The sequence below is a fragment of the Muntiacus reevesi genome, chromosome 14 (assembly GCF_963930625.1).
Source record: "Muntiacus reevesi chromosome 14, mMunRee1.1, whole genome shotgun sequence".
Taxonomy (NCBI): domain Eukaryota; kingdom Metazoa; phylum Chordata; class Mammalia; order Artiodactyla; family Cervidae; genus Muntiacus; species Muntiacus reevesi.
In genome coordinates, this window is record NC_089262.1 from 62,660,163 (window position 1) to 62,674,880 (window position 14,718).

General features: G+C 50.1%; 1 long non-coding RNA gene across 1 annotated transcript in view; it reads right to left on the bottom strand.

Annotated features, from left to right (window-relative positions):
- Positions 1 to 322: 322 nt before the first annotated feature.
- The window catches only part of LOC136146551 (uncharacterized), a 103,649-nt gene continuing 89,253 nt past the window's right edge, over positions 323 to 14,718 (bottom strand). The window contains exon 3 of the long non-coding RNA XR_010659011.1: positions 323 to 600. This is a non-coding gene — a long non-coding RNA (uncharacterized lncRNA). The remainder of the gene's footprint in view (positions 601 to 14,718) is intronic.

Consider the following 14,718-nt stretch of genomic DNA (forward strand, 5'->3'; position numbering starts at 1 on the left):
ATGACTGGCAGATGAGGAAGATAAGGGACGAGAGGGCAAGAGAGAGCCCCAGGTCACACAGCTGAATGGCCAAGACGACTTCACATTGTTCCTGACTCGAAACCACACCCCCTCCTGCCCTTGGTGAGTCAAGGAATGTTGAAGGGGAGCACGGACCTGTTCCCCAGACAGAGCAGAATTCAGGACGAAGGGGAAGAGGAGAGGGGATGGGGGAGGAGGGCAGGGCAGCGGCGTCACGGAGGTTGGACCCTGGGAGGGGAGCTTTCGAAATGTTGCATCACTGCGCCATTATCATCCCCATTTCCCAGATGAGGAAGGTGAAGCTCAGCCAAGTGAAGGGCTCATCCAAGGTCACAGAGCCAGTAGGCACTGAGCCAAGATAAGAACCAGATCTGACTCTAAACTCATTGAACATTGACGCCCACCTGCTCTGCTCAGGGCACCTGGAGAGGGAGGGACGGGAGGCAGACGGGGAGTGGGCGGGGAGGCTGCAACCTTCGTTCCATGGGCATCCAAAGAAGTGTCCTGGAGCGTTCAGAGGATCCGGATGCTGCTAAGTGGACGTCTGAATCCCACGTGGATTATGAGAAGGGTCAGTTCCTGCAGGAGAGAAGGGGTACAGGGGTCAGAGACCGGATTTACTAAGCACACAGGTCTGCAGTGAGCACCTCTGAGCCTCCATCTCCCTCTGCATGCTTCCATTCCAGCTTCAACCACACCGTCTGCTTGCTCTCTGTCTCCCCACTGAAATGACACCTCCTAGAAGAGAGGAACTGGGTCTCTTCATCTCTGTGCCCCTGGAAATCCACACAACTGGCTTGCAGTATTTGAACTCACATTGCATCCTCTGCTCCACACACCCACCCCGTCACTCACCATTCCCATTCCCTTTGTTCTCAAAGAATGTATCTGTACTTGACACATCGCATATGCTAGGCTGTGAAGAGGAGAGACAGTCTGCTTGTGAGTACCTAGTAGAATTTCTGGCACATGGGAGCCACTCCATAAATACTTGTCAGATAATTGAATGAACAGTAGGTATGCAAGATGATCTTTTAAAATCAGTGACAGGGCAGTGGCATTGTTTACTGGGCAATTATGTGTGTTACTGCGTCGAATCCTCACATGCAGCTTTTGATAATTATCTATTGTTTAAAGATCAGATGAGAGAGGAAAAGTGACTTTCCCAGGGTCACACAACTGGTCGGTGGCATTTGTGGGATTCAAGTCTGGTTCTACCTGATTCGAAAGCCATCCTTGTTCCACTTTTCCCTTCTCTCTCTAATCTAGTGGGGAAATCAACAAAGCACAGTGCTTGCTTTGCCAGGAGAATGGTTACACACATGCCATTCTCTGGTTACATAGCTCACAAGATTTCTGATCTGGTCATCAGAGGACAATGACCAACCAGGCCGAATTAAAGAAAGCATCCAGCCGCACCTGTTCAGTGAAGATCGATAAGCTGTGAATGATGTAACTGAACTCATGACAGCCTCAGTTTTCATTTCCTGGTTTTATGGGGGTTCAGAGAGGTGAAGTAATTTGCCCAAAGCCACACAACCAGCTCCTGGGAATGCTGAGTGGAGATTTGATCCCAGCTTCACTTGACTCCAAAGCCTATGTTTTTCCCAAGCTGTTTCTCTTTCTGTTATATGCATGTATTGGCAGATTCTGGAGCCAAATTGCAAAGCCATCCCAAAGGCATCTGTTCTTACCCTATTCCCACAGGATTTCAAATCCTTGGTAGCTAATTTCAACTTCAGTATGAGTTTAACAGGGGTTCCAATAGGAGCCTTCAGAGACTGAAACACCTTGGGGTTTAGTCAAATAAACCTCTGAAGGAAATTCAAGCATTTGGGCAGAGGATTGAGTGTATTCAATAAGTATGATCCTACCTGCATGGTACCGCCCCCTTTCCTGGGAATAACTCTGTCCCCACTTCGGCCACCGAACCTCTGGAGAGGCCGTGTCTTATAGGACCCTGTTCCCCAACCTCTTGCTGATCGGTCCAAACAGTCAATCATGGCACCCTCCCACTTCAAGCAGTTTTGATTGCCCCAGCTCAGACCAGAGACCTTTCCTAGGACTTTTTGAATGGGAGCTGAAGGAATAGGTGACACCTTCTCCAGCAACAGAATGTGCAAAATGTTCAACTCAAGAACCAAGAGGTAGCAAATTCACAGAGAGCGGTTCATTTGAGAGCTGAGACAGCTTGCCTTGTGTCCCTGAGGACACGTGATATGTGGGGTGTGTGTGGGAGGGGCAGTCTTTTGTGCATGCTCCCTTCAGTGCCACAGCCCGCTTCCTCTGGGGATTTCTCCATGGAAACACTGCCCACACAGGCGCCAGCCTCACTCTGACCCCACAGTCCCCTTCAAAGCTATTACTCCTCATCCCTTCTCTGGCCTGGGCCTCGCCCGGCTGGGCCCGGAATGGCAAACCCCAGAATTCCTGGATGAGCCCTTCTGCTGTCATCTGAAATTCACCCCCGGAGATGTCCCACCCACTTCTGCTCCCTTCCCTCCAGAAGGCCGGGTGTGCACGTGCCTGGGGCGCGCAGCCACACTACACACACGTGCACATGCACACACGCCGCCACACGCCCACTCACCCTCAGAGCACGCTCCCATTTATAGACACAAAATCGCACTTCACAGGGTACCTTGTGCCCTTGAATGCCACGCTCTCACTTCCACGCATGCGCGCACACAAATACTCTCCCGCATGCGTGCAGGGTCAGAGTCACAGGAGCTTTCGCAAATGCCCGTGATATTCAACACTCACAGGTCTTATTCACACCATGCACCCACAATCCTTTTCTTTGTGACAATGCAAACTTTCCCCGGGAAGACCTTGAACCCTAGCGTAGGACACAAGATGCCTAGCATCTTGTTCCATCCTCCATCCAATACCATGAGGAAGGTACCCTTTGCACCCTCGCCTTACAGATGAGACAGCAGGGCTTAAAGAGGGTAAGTGCCTTCAGGCATACAGCCACCAAGTCACAAGCTCGGTTCTGGCCCCTGGCAGTTTGGTTCCAGAACTGGACTATCAGTGCCAATCATGTGCTCACTTAACCTGTGTCTGAGCCAGGACACGTTCACTGCCCTAACTGGGATCGAGGTTGCCCATCTGCAAAATGAAGTTAAAGGAGGTATTCTCTCATCCACTCCCCCAACAGATGGAGAGTGTGTGATTTCATAGTTGACACTTCGTAAGTGGAAGAAACTCCACGCCTCTCTAAGTATTTACAAATAGCCTACCAGATTGGATTCACACAACCGAGAGGGGAACCTCCCTGCAGGTTCAGGAAGGTTATGAACGGGAGGCTAAGGCCTGCCCCGGGCTAGTGGTGGGGCCAGCACAAGCAGCTGGGTGCCCTCAGGGCCCCGAGTGGCCAGAGTGACGTCCGTCTGGGGATGGGCGTAATCTGCTTCCCTGGAGAGGTACAACCCCTGCTACCTCTGACTTCTCCCTCCTTTCTTTCCCTCAGCTAACACCGAATGAATATTTAATACCTACCACATGCCAGGAACTGCCACCCCTGCCCCCACAAGCTTGCATTCCACAAGGGAAGCAGATGAAGCCTGCCTCTGCGTGTGTGTTGGCGGGGGTGTGCTGAAGGTGGGCGTTCAGAGACCTTTCGGGGCACATGGACGGAGCCCCTTGGGGTCCAAGAGGCTTCCCTGAAGAGGAATGATGTCTTCCTGGTACCGGTGCATTTGAAAGGAAGTCACGGTGGGGGGAAGTGGGGGTGGAGTGGTCCGGTGCTGAGCCCCAGAGGTCAGAAAGCCAGGCCACCGGGAGAACTCATCTCCCATCCACCCACAGTCGGTGACTCCAAGCCCACCAACTCCTGTCAGAAGGGCACTCCTTCCAGCGTCACCCAAAGGCTGGCTGCAGCAGGGTCCCGGGGACCACCCCCACCCCCCCACAGCTGTCCTTGTACCTGGCCTGCCTCCCTCCATCTCCAGGGTAGCTAGATTCATCCTGGGCCTGATTTATTAGCCTCTTCCTGGAATCATCCCAGATGCTGTCACTGGTCTTATTTTCTGACCTGCCTGAGGGCCGGGGAAGGAAATTCATTAGGCCGGGAGAGCTGGTGGCCCAGCCCGTCTGTCTGCGCATCTGTCCCCCATCCCCCCTCCTGCCCTCCTCTTCTATGCTCTTCACCTGCACAGGGAGGAGTTCTGTGGTCCACCCAGGGTCACCGAGGCAGTGACACCAGGAGCTGATGGTTCCCCGGGGGAGGATCCTGACCAAGGAAAGGCAACGGCAGAGAGCCTCTCAGAAGCTCCGGGGAGCCACCCTCCAGCACTGCCTTCCTAGGCTCCCCAGGCGTCCTGCCCTAACCAAGAATTTTCCACTGGGGAGTGTGGAAATCTCTCTCCCAGTAACTGAAGGCAGGTACACCAGCTCTGCCTGTTTTTATGCAAAAGGTGTCTTCCGAGCAAAGTTTATGGAAATCAGATCTTCTAACACAGACTGTTCCTTTTAAAGCTGACAAGAGGGAACTTCCAGAGCGTTCTCACCCCTACATGGGACAAACAGGATAGTTCGAAGGAGTAGAGGGATGTGTGCCTTTTATTTTAATATATATTAAAACAAATTTTTTAATGTATAAATATATAAGTAGCATGTCTAATCTTTGATTACAGAAGATAATTGCTTTGAATAAAGCTTAAATAAGTATTTACATTTTTAAAAGCAGATCAGTTTTTTAAAATGCAAAACAATAGTTATAGGAAGTGTACAGATTTGGCAAAAACACTAGAGTTTAACACACACAAGTGAGTGAATGCATTGCCAAGGTTAAATTTCTTGAGGTGAAGCAAACCTTGATTAAGCCAGCCTATTCCATGGAGGGAAACCGTAACCCTGGCTTATCTGCTTCCCCAGCACCTGCTCTTCTCCTCAGTCCACAGAAGGGAAAGCATGCAAACCAGAGGCTGCCTGTGTGCACTGACCCCGGAGCTATGAGGCCTCGGGAAATGTTCCACCCAGTGACTGGCTGGCAGGGGCGGGCGGAGGCCGTCACCCCTGACGTCTGACTCTGTGGGGGCCAGCAGGGGAAGCGGGGAGGGAGAGCCAGGGGCCCAGGGTGGCCCCACCGTGGTTACCTCCTCTGACCTAAGGAGAGGTGAGATGCTGAGACCCCTGGAGGCTGCAAGGAGCAAATGAAGAGCAGCGTTTGCAGCTTCCTCTGTGTTGGTAATATCCTGAAGTCAGTCTCTTCCCTCTCACACACACACACAGTGATCACGGAGCACAGTCTACATGCACACACAAACACACAACCTACAGTCAATGGGACACGTCTACAGGCAGACACACTGCTTACTCACCCCCCCCAAATATCTGTGTGCATAGAAACACATCAACATACCTCCATGTGTGCACATGTACACAGACTCATTTTACACACACATGGACACAATCATGACCACAGTCACCTACATATACACGTAGACATGGATACCGCGCTAACACAGTCAGAGGTAAGCAAATCCACAGACGTATCCGCCCAGATATTCAAACACGGCAGGTAGAGGAAGAAGGACGCCGTGAACACAAAGAGAGACACCTATATACAAGGACACACAGCACAGTCTCACACTTATCTGCACGTTCACAGACCCACTATGACACACACAAATCAATACACATACAGGGAAACACACACACACACACACAGGCGTACGTGCAAGCAGAGGATGCAAACACACTCCCAACTGTGGTGCAGGACAGCCCACCTTTGGCTTGGGAATGTCACATCAGACAGAACAGGATTTGCTGCCCACGTGTCCCCTCGGCCGCCAGCTTCCCAGGTCACAGAGCATGCCCTGGGGCGGGGCCTGAGCCAGGTGTTTAGGGAAGGGAGGAAGGTACCCCCCCCCCCGCCCGCCCCACAGTGAGCTCAGGGCTGAGGGACTCAGAGGGGGACTTCCCCGCTGTCCCAGAAGTACCTGGGAGGGACCGAGATCACACCAGGCCGTCACCCCACCCAAGCCTTTAGCACATGGTTTGTATTAGACACTCCATCTGCTGCAACAGCATGAAGCCATCGGACCCACTGGCACTCAGTCACAGGACACGGGGAGAGAGGGTGAACCAGAGACCACCTAGAAGGGTGCAGCCGAGAAAACCAGAGGGCAAACGCTTCTTCTGCCACCCCAAAGCTGCGGGCCTTGAGTAGGTCACTTTAGCTCCCTGAGCCTCGGTTTCCTCATCTGTAAAATGAGCTCAATGGTAATCGTAGCTCAAAGAACACTGTGAGAACCAAATTAGATGGTGCATATAGGCTGGTGGCTCAGCTGGTAAAGAGTCTGCCTGCAATGCAGGAGACCTGAATTCAATCCCTGAGTCTGGAAGATTCTCTGGAGAAGGGAATGACAACCCACTCCAGTATTCTCACCTGGAGAATCCCATGGACAGAGGAGCCTGGCAGGCTACAGTTCATGGGGTCACAAAGAGTCGGACACGACTGAGCGACTAACACTTACTGAGCACCCAGGACAGCTCTCGCGTCACACAGTAAGCACACTGGAAATCAGGTGTTCGCAGCCTCGGTACTATTAATATCTGGGGCAGATCATTCTTTGCTGTGTATGTGCGGTTGGGGGCTGTTCAGCAAGTGTAGGATGTACAGCGGCATCCCTGGCCTTATTAGATGCCAATAGCAACCCCTCTTCCAAGTTGTGACAACAAAAACATGTCTCCACACACTGCCAAAAGCCCCCTGGGGGCACAAAATCTCCCCCTGTTGAGAATCACCGCTGTACATGCTGACTGTTATTATCATCGCTGTTGCTGTGATCATGATCATCGTTAGGATGATGTCAGCTATAAGACAGTAGAGAAGGGGGACCCAGGACTTCCCGGGTAGTGCAGTGGCTAAGGATCCGCCTGCCAGTGCATGGGACATGGGTTCAGTCCCTGATCCGGGAAGATTCCACATGCCGCAGAGCGCCTAGACCCTGGCCCCACAACTGTTGAGCCCGAGGGCTGCAACTCCCAAAGCGGTGGACCTCGAGCGCATGCTCCGCAGCAGGAGACGCCGCCGCAACAGGAAGCCCACGCACCGCAACCAAGAGTTGCTCACCGCAGCTAGACAAAGCAAGGAAGACCCAGCGCAACCAAAAATAAATAAATAAGATAAAAAGAAAGGGGACCCAGAGCTGAGTGAGAGCAGGCCTTTTTCCAACAGCCACTTCCCTCCTCTCTCTCCTCCTCACCCCTCATCCTCGCCCTCTCTCTGCGGTTGGCTCCTGAAGCCACTTTACCTGACTAGACCCGGCCTAGCTGAGCAGCTGAAGGGGAAGTGGTCGAGGCAGCTGCAGGGAGTGAAGCATGGGGTTAGGATCGCTTTCCCCAAATAAGCTGGCTGACCAGGAGCAACTACACACCTGGAAACCAGTTTTCCAGGGAAGATGTTCAGGATGCACCCAGCTTCTGAGTGAGCTTCGGTGGGGTGGGGGGTGGGGGGCCAGGACCAGGGAAGCCAGGAGCCAAGAATTCACCTGGGAAAGCAAAGGAGCAGAACAAATGACCCCTTGGAAAGTAGCCTTGTCATATCTACTAAAATGCGAAATATTCATATCTTTTGACCACATAATCCTTACATGGGAACCTATCCAACATAACAAACACCAGTTTAAAAGACTTATAAGTAGCACATGTTTATTTTAGTGCTGTTTATCGTGGCATAGACTGGTCCATCAACCGGTTGAGTAAATTACAGGTCACTCAAACAATGGAATACTAATGTGATTTTAAAAAGAAATTAGCTATATAGCCAACAATTGGGGTTGACATCTAGGATATAGTTAAATGAGAAAAATAAGATACAGAACAATATCAGTTACAAAATCCCACTGTTTGGCAAGAAGCAACTTGTTTTTATAAGCCTCATTTTGTACATGTTTGAGCATGAAGACTACTAACGTTGGCTGCTGGGCAAGAAGGGTGGAATAAAATGAATATACAGAGACTACTTTTTGTATATGTGTGTATGTATAGCTTATTTAATCATTGAGTGTTTTCACGCACAGTAATGAAAGAACCCTACTCTGTTCATTTCTTCACAAGAATTTAGTAAGGAATGTTGTTAAATGAAAAGAACTCATTATTGAACCAGTCTCCAAAGCTGAGGGCTCTTTTTTTTTTTGAAAAGTGAATTTTATTTTTATTTATTTAAAGTACGTTGAGCAACTCACTCATTTACTGATTCACTCAACAAATACTTCCTAAGCGAGCATTGCCCTAGGCGTGTGCACACAACAGGAAATGAGATGCATCCCCGTCTCCTGGAGCCCATACCCTGGGGGAGAAGCAGACAGCAGACCGAGGAACACCTGCGTGTAAAGCATTGCACAGTCATGTTTGCACGAAAAATAGAGCAGGGCCGGGGACAGAGAGCGATGGACAGCGGCCAGTCTTTTAGACAGGGTGGCCAGAGAAGGCCCCTGGGCACAGGCCCCAAGAGGGACTGAGGGAGCATGGAGCAAAGTGGAGATTTGGGAAAGAGCGTTCCTGCAGAGGATCCAGGAGGGCAAAGCCCTGATCAACATGCTTAGTGAGTTCAAACATGGAAGGAGGTCAGTGCAGGAGATGGTGCTACATGGGCTCAGGAAGGACTTGGAATTTTAATGCACATGAGCTGGGCACCTCTGGAAAGTTCAGGGCAGAGGAATACAATGGTCTTATTTCCCCCTGAACAGACTGGATGAGGAGTCCTCCTCCTCTAGAAAAGCAGGCTCCAGCATTTCTGACCTTCTTCAAGACTGCGATCAGCCCAGGCCCTACACTGGAGGGTCTGAGGAGAGGTACAGCCGCAATCCTGGCGGGTTCAGGCAGGAACTGTCGGGCTGCACGACGCCCTGATCATTCTGACAAACGAGATGCAAGCAATGGGCACTCCCATCCATTGCTGGTGGGAGAATTCTCGCAAAATGATCCGTTTGGAAACAGTTTGGCATTACCCAGTTCAGCTGAACACACACACACCCAGAGATCCACAGTTGTACTCCTAGCTGTGGACCCTCCAGGGAAACTTGCAAGTGTATGCTAGGATACATGCACACTCATTCACTCAGCAATACTATTCACAATGGTAAAGACGGGAACAGCCCAAATGCCCACAGAAAGTAGAACATCTGAGGAAACTAGGTGACATTCCTCCAGAGGAACACAACACAGGAGTGAAGACGAATCAACCATGCATGCTTGGGCTTGAGTCCACGGAATTCTCCAGACCAGAACACTGGAGTGGGTAGCCTTTCCCTTCTCCAGGGGCTCTTCCCAACCCAGGGATCTAACCCAGGTCTCCCACACTCCAGGTGGATTCTTTATCCGCTGAGCCACAGGGAAGCCCAGGCATACTGGAATGGGTAGCCTTTCCCTTCTCCAGCGGATCTTCCCAACCCGGGAATTGATGCTTGGGCTTGGGGCTTGGGCTCGGGGACTTAGGTTTGGGCTCCCAAACCCTCATGTGAGTGAAAAAAGCAAGTCACAGACATGTACAGGATGATTCCATTTACCTAAAGTTCCCACACAGCCAAAACTAGCTATCCATTGTTTAAGAATTCATAACTAAATCATAAAAATATAAAGAAAAGCAAGAGAGGAATTAGTACCACATTCAAAATAAGGAGATGGAGACTTTGTAGTTTTCTTTAAAAAATGAAAACAGTTAATACTTTGTTGTACAACTCACTTAAAAAGAAGCCAAGATTTATGAATGTCTCGACTTATTTTGTTGTTAGAGTAGAAGAGGCAGGTAAAATTATCACTAGAATAAATCTCTCTCTCCTCCCTTTCCAGTGGGACTGTAAGTTTCCAGCAAAAGAGTGCTCCACACCTGTTGGGTTTATCATTTAAACCTTGAAATACGCTACACAATTATACCCATTTCAGAAGTCAGCAGAGTGGGGCTCAGACAGGTACCGTCACTTACCCGTGGTTACCTGGGATTCAAATCCAGCTCAGTGGGACTCCAAACTCAGAAAGAACTCAAAGCATGGGAAGAACTGGAACCAGGCCACGGTGGCTGGAGTGTGGTTCGTCAGGGCCAAATGATGAAGGGATTTGTAGGTCATAGAGAGAAGCCTGCATTTTATTAATGGTGCCCTGGGGAGCCACCAACGGGCTTTAGAGCAGAAGAGGGACAAGGCCAGATTTGCATTTTATAAAAATTTCTTCAGCCACTGGAGTAGACTGGAAAGGAGTGACCATGAATATTGGCAGGGAGGCTGTGGAGTCACAGGCTGATGGAGGGGAGCTAACGGATTCTTGAGACCTTTCAGGGAGGGTCACAGAGGCAAAGGATAGAATATGGTGCTTGAGGGGAAAGAAGGGGTCAAGGATCATCCAGGCTTTGATTTGAACAAAGGAATGGAAAGTGGCGACATTTGAAATAACCGAAGAAAGCAATATGAGGGGGAACCCCCTTAATTCAATAGAACTTCCGGTTTGGGTCTTGGTCTCCACACTGGAGCCAAGGGGTGAGCATGAGCTGCCTGAGGTCACCCCGACCCCAGCAGGGGCCGTGCTCTTGGCCTGCCCACCCACTCCAACCTTTCTCTGCAGGCAAGTGCTTTCCTCCCAGCCCCCTCTGCCTGGGGTGCAAACTGACGCGCCCCACTCCAGTGAGCCCAGGCCTGGCCTGAAACCTTAGGGGAGCCGAGGCTGAGCCGCCAAGCTGAGGCACCCCCACCCCCGCCCCAGTGCATTTGGTGTTGGTTCCTCTGGCCTTTGGTGACATTCTCCAGTCTCCAGCCTTTTGCAGTGTCAGAGAGAACCCTCAAAAATCTGTACGGGCCCATGAGCTACCGAAATCATCCTTGGGGTCGCCTAGAAGTTGGGTAGCAGAATGAAAGGCAACTGAGGATCTTTCCTTTTCCTTTGAGCATCACCTGAATTATTGAATAATTCACTTTTCCTGGAGATGGCAGAATAGAGTGTTTAAGCCAGTGGCATTTGGGGTCACATAGTTTTGGGCTGAAAACCAGCTCTAGCAGCACCAACAGCTGTGTGATCGTGGGCAGCACAACGCCTGGCATATAGCAGGGCCTTACGTAATGGAAAGTGGCAGTGACGTAAGGAGGATGAGAACGAAGAGAAGAGAATTTGGGCAGGCGGATCCCTAGAGACCTTCCTGCCACTATATAGATTGGTAAACTGAGGTCTGGCGCAGTTGAAGGGCCTGCTCTAGCAATCTCATTAGATATAGAATTGGGGAGTAAACACCACACCCTGACCCCCAGGCCAGTCCTCTCTCCAGACCGGCTCTGGAAGAGCCGGGGACACTAGAGGAGGCAGCAGAGCCTACAAAACGTGTTTTCAGTTGACTGCAAGGTTGGACTAGAGCAGAGGGGCACACAAGTGTCCCACGGGTGGGGTGGGTTTGCCTGTTTGCACAATTTAGGCAGCACAATGATTAGAAAAATATCTGACCTACTTGCTACAATTTGTAAATCAGGAAGTTTCATCTGAGAGGAACAGGGGAACTCGCATTATCTTATGTAAAATAGATAGCCAATGGGGATTTGCTATGTGACTCAGAGAACTCAAACCTGTAACGATCTGTAACAATCTAGAGGGGCGGAAAGATCTGTAACAATCTAGAGGGGCGGAATGGGGAGGGAGGCTCAGAGGGAGGGGACATAGGTATACCTATGGCTGATTCATGTTGTTGTTTGGCAGAAACCAACACAATTCTATAAAACAATTATCCTTCAATTAAAAATTAAAAAAAAATTTAAATTTTTTAAAAGAGAAAAAAAAGTAAGTTTCTGAATTAAAAAAAAAAAAAAAATCAGAAGCCCTGGCCACTCTGGACCTGTATTTATTCATGACAATAAATCACTGGAGCTGACCTGTGCTGCTTGCTCTGGCTGGCTCCATGGTCTATTTGCCACAGTCTCCACCCTTCTCTATTGTCTCCTGGTTACTATAGCCTGCTGTTGCCTGCAGTGCACCTTCATGCCTGACCTCCTGTGTTTTGAACACATAGCCTGCTTCCCTCATGTATGTGACCTGCCCTGTCCTGTGGTCAGGCATTTGGTACTCTGGCCCTCGAGTGTCTCCTTTAAAAACAAATGTTTCAGGAGACAAGCTATAAAACATGTTCTTATCCACCTGTACTGTCACACCTTCTGTTTTCTTGGGTCATTTCTCCCAAACTCATGGGAAATGAAACCTTCCTCCTCACATGCATTTGGAAACAGAAAATTCTGCCTGTGGTCATAGTTCAGCCCTTTCTCTAGATTCCCCACTTTGCCTTTCAGTTTGGATCTTACCAGGGGTTACCGTCCTCACTTTTCCAGTCTTTCCCTCCCCCGGCCCTCTTCCCTTTGCCTGCCCGCTAGGTGCCTCTACCTCCTCTCCTCCCTATAGAAGCCCAGCCCCGTGTTCTGTCCCCTGCAGCTCAGAGGGGGCCTGCCCTTCCTTTCTGATCTGGCAGGCAAGAGAATCCAGAGACAGACAGCACCGCCCAGTAAGTGCGCTCCGTACCCGGGAGGTGGGGCAGGGGTGCAGTCAGACGTCTTGAATTTCCTAGAGCAGGAAAAACAGTCATCAACTTCCCACCCTGAGTGTTGCCCTGGACAGTGGGATAAGCAGTCTTTACCTGCCTTCCCTCCACTTCTAGAGATGAATAAATGAAATGTCCTGTCTATCTGGAGCTTCTATTTAGACCTACACCACTTTCAAATTTGCTGTGGCCTCTTCCCCTCCTCAGTTCAGTTCAGTTCAGTTGCTCAGTAGTGTCCGACTCTTTGCAACCCCATGAATCGCAGCACGCCAGGCCTCCCTGTCCATCACCAACTCCCGGAGATTACTCAAACTCATATCCATCGAGTCGGTGATGCCATCCAGCCATCTCATCCTCTGTCGTCCCCTTCTCCTCCTGCCCCCAATCCCTCCCAGCATCAGGGTCTTTTCCAACGAGTCAACTCTTCCCATGAGATGGCCAAAGTATTGGAGTTTCAGCTTCAGCATCAGTCCTTCCAATGCACACCCAGGACTGATCTCCTTCAGGATGGACTGGTTGGATCTCCTTGAGAATCCAAGGGACTCTCAAGAGTCTTCTCCAACACCACAGTTCAAAAGCATCAATTCTTCGGCGCTCAGCTTTCTTCACAGTCCAACTCTCACATCCATACATGACCACTGGAAAAACCATAGCCTTGACTAGATGGACCTTTGTTGGCAAAGTAATGTCTCTGCTTTTTAAAATGCTATCTAGGTTAGTCATAACTTTCCTTCCAAGGAGTAGGTCTTTTAATTTCATGGCTGCAATCATCATCTGCAGTGATTTTGGAGCCCAGAAAAATAAAGTCAGCCACTGTTTCCACTGTTTCTCCCTCTATTTCCCATGAAGTGATGGGATCGGATGTCATGATCTTCCCCTCCTACCATGCCTCAAATGCAACCAGGTCTCCCTCCTGCTTAAATGCCAACAAGAGCTCTCCATCACCTCCAGAAAAAGGTCTAAGGCCTTAGCCAACCGGGCGCGATCACCAAGCTTTCCAGCTTCTTCTCTCGCTTTCCCATGAGTAGCGGGCACTCAGGCTAGGAAGCCACAAGCTCTCACCTCTTCTTCTGCTTTGCCTGTGGTTCTTCTTCTACTAGGACAGCCTCCTGTCCACCCTTTAGGGATCAGCTTAACCTCCACCTCCTCCCTGACTCTTTGTCTCAGTGGTTAGATTGTCATGCTTCTTCTCTGTGCTGACACCTCTCTGCTGTGACCTACACAGTTGTGTGACATTTGCAGATCTGAGGCTCTCAGACAAGGACCTTCGGGTTTGTCTGTGTCCCCAGACCCTGGCACAGAGCCTGGCAGGAGGAATAGCTAATGAAGACCTGAAGAACTGAAACGATGCAGTACTGAATTTCAGCCAAGACACAGACGGGTGTTTGAAACTGGAAGAGGCTGTCCTTGGGTCTTTTGAGAATGCCTCCTGTTTCATACAAACAAAATTTCTGTCCTTCAAGGAGATGATCATGGGCTTCCTTTCCATTTGCCAGTCACAAGGTCCTTCCTCTTCTTGCTCCCACAGAAATACATCCTTCCATCAAAGACACTGGACCACAAAGTGCCTTGAGTTATGACTGACCATTTTATGGGTCTAAGTCTTATTACTCCAAATGGACCGTAGGCTCCTCAAGGGTAGATCTGTGATATTCCTCTATCCATCCATCCATTTATCCATCCATCTATCCATCTGACCATCCATCCAAGCAGCATGCAGGCATACATCCATCAGTCCTTTCATTCATCTGATCACTCATCTACCCATGATCCATCCAACTATCCATCCATTCATTCATCCGACCACAAGTTCTGTAACAGGGTGGTTGCCCCAGGTGTGGGTGACAGGAAAAGTCTGGTGTGGCAGGAGCAGCAGCAAGAACATGGGGAGGTGCAGGTGAGCGGGTGCTTCGGAGATGGGAGGCTGCACCAGGAGCCCTCTGTCTGTGCACCAGCGACTCTAAGACCTGGGCTGTGTTTAGGCAGCACTGTAGCACTGAACTGGCATTCCAAGCGCTTCGTTGTTCGTTCACGCACACCGACATGCTCAATAACAGAGACGCGTCTTTCCTGTGATGTCACTTTCTCTTACATAATGTGAAGTGTCTATTTATACATACCATATATGTCTATATATAAATATACAGACACACAGCACATATGTACAAGCACACGTGCACATTGCT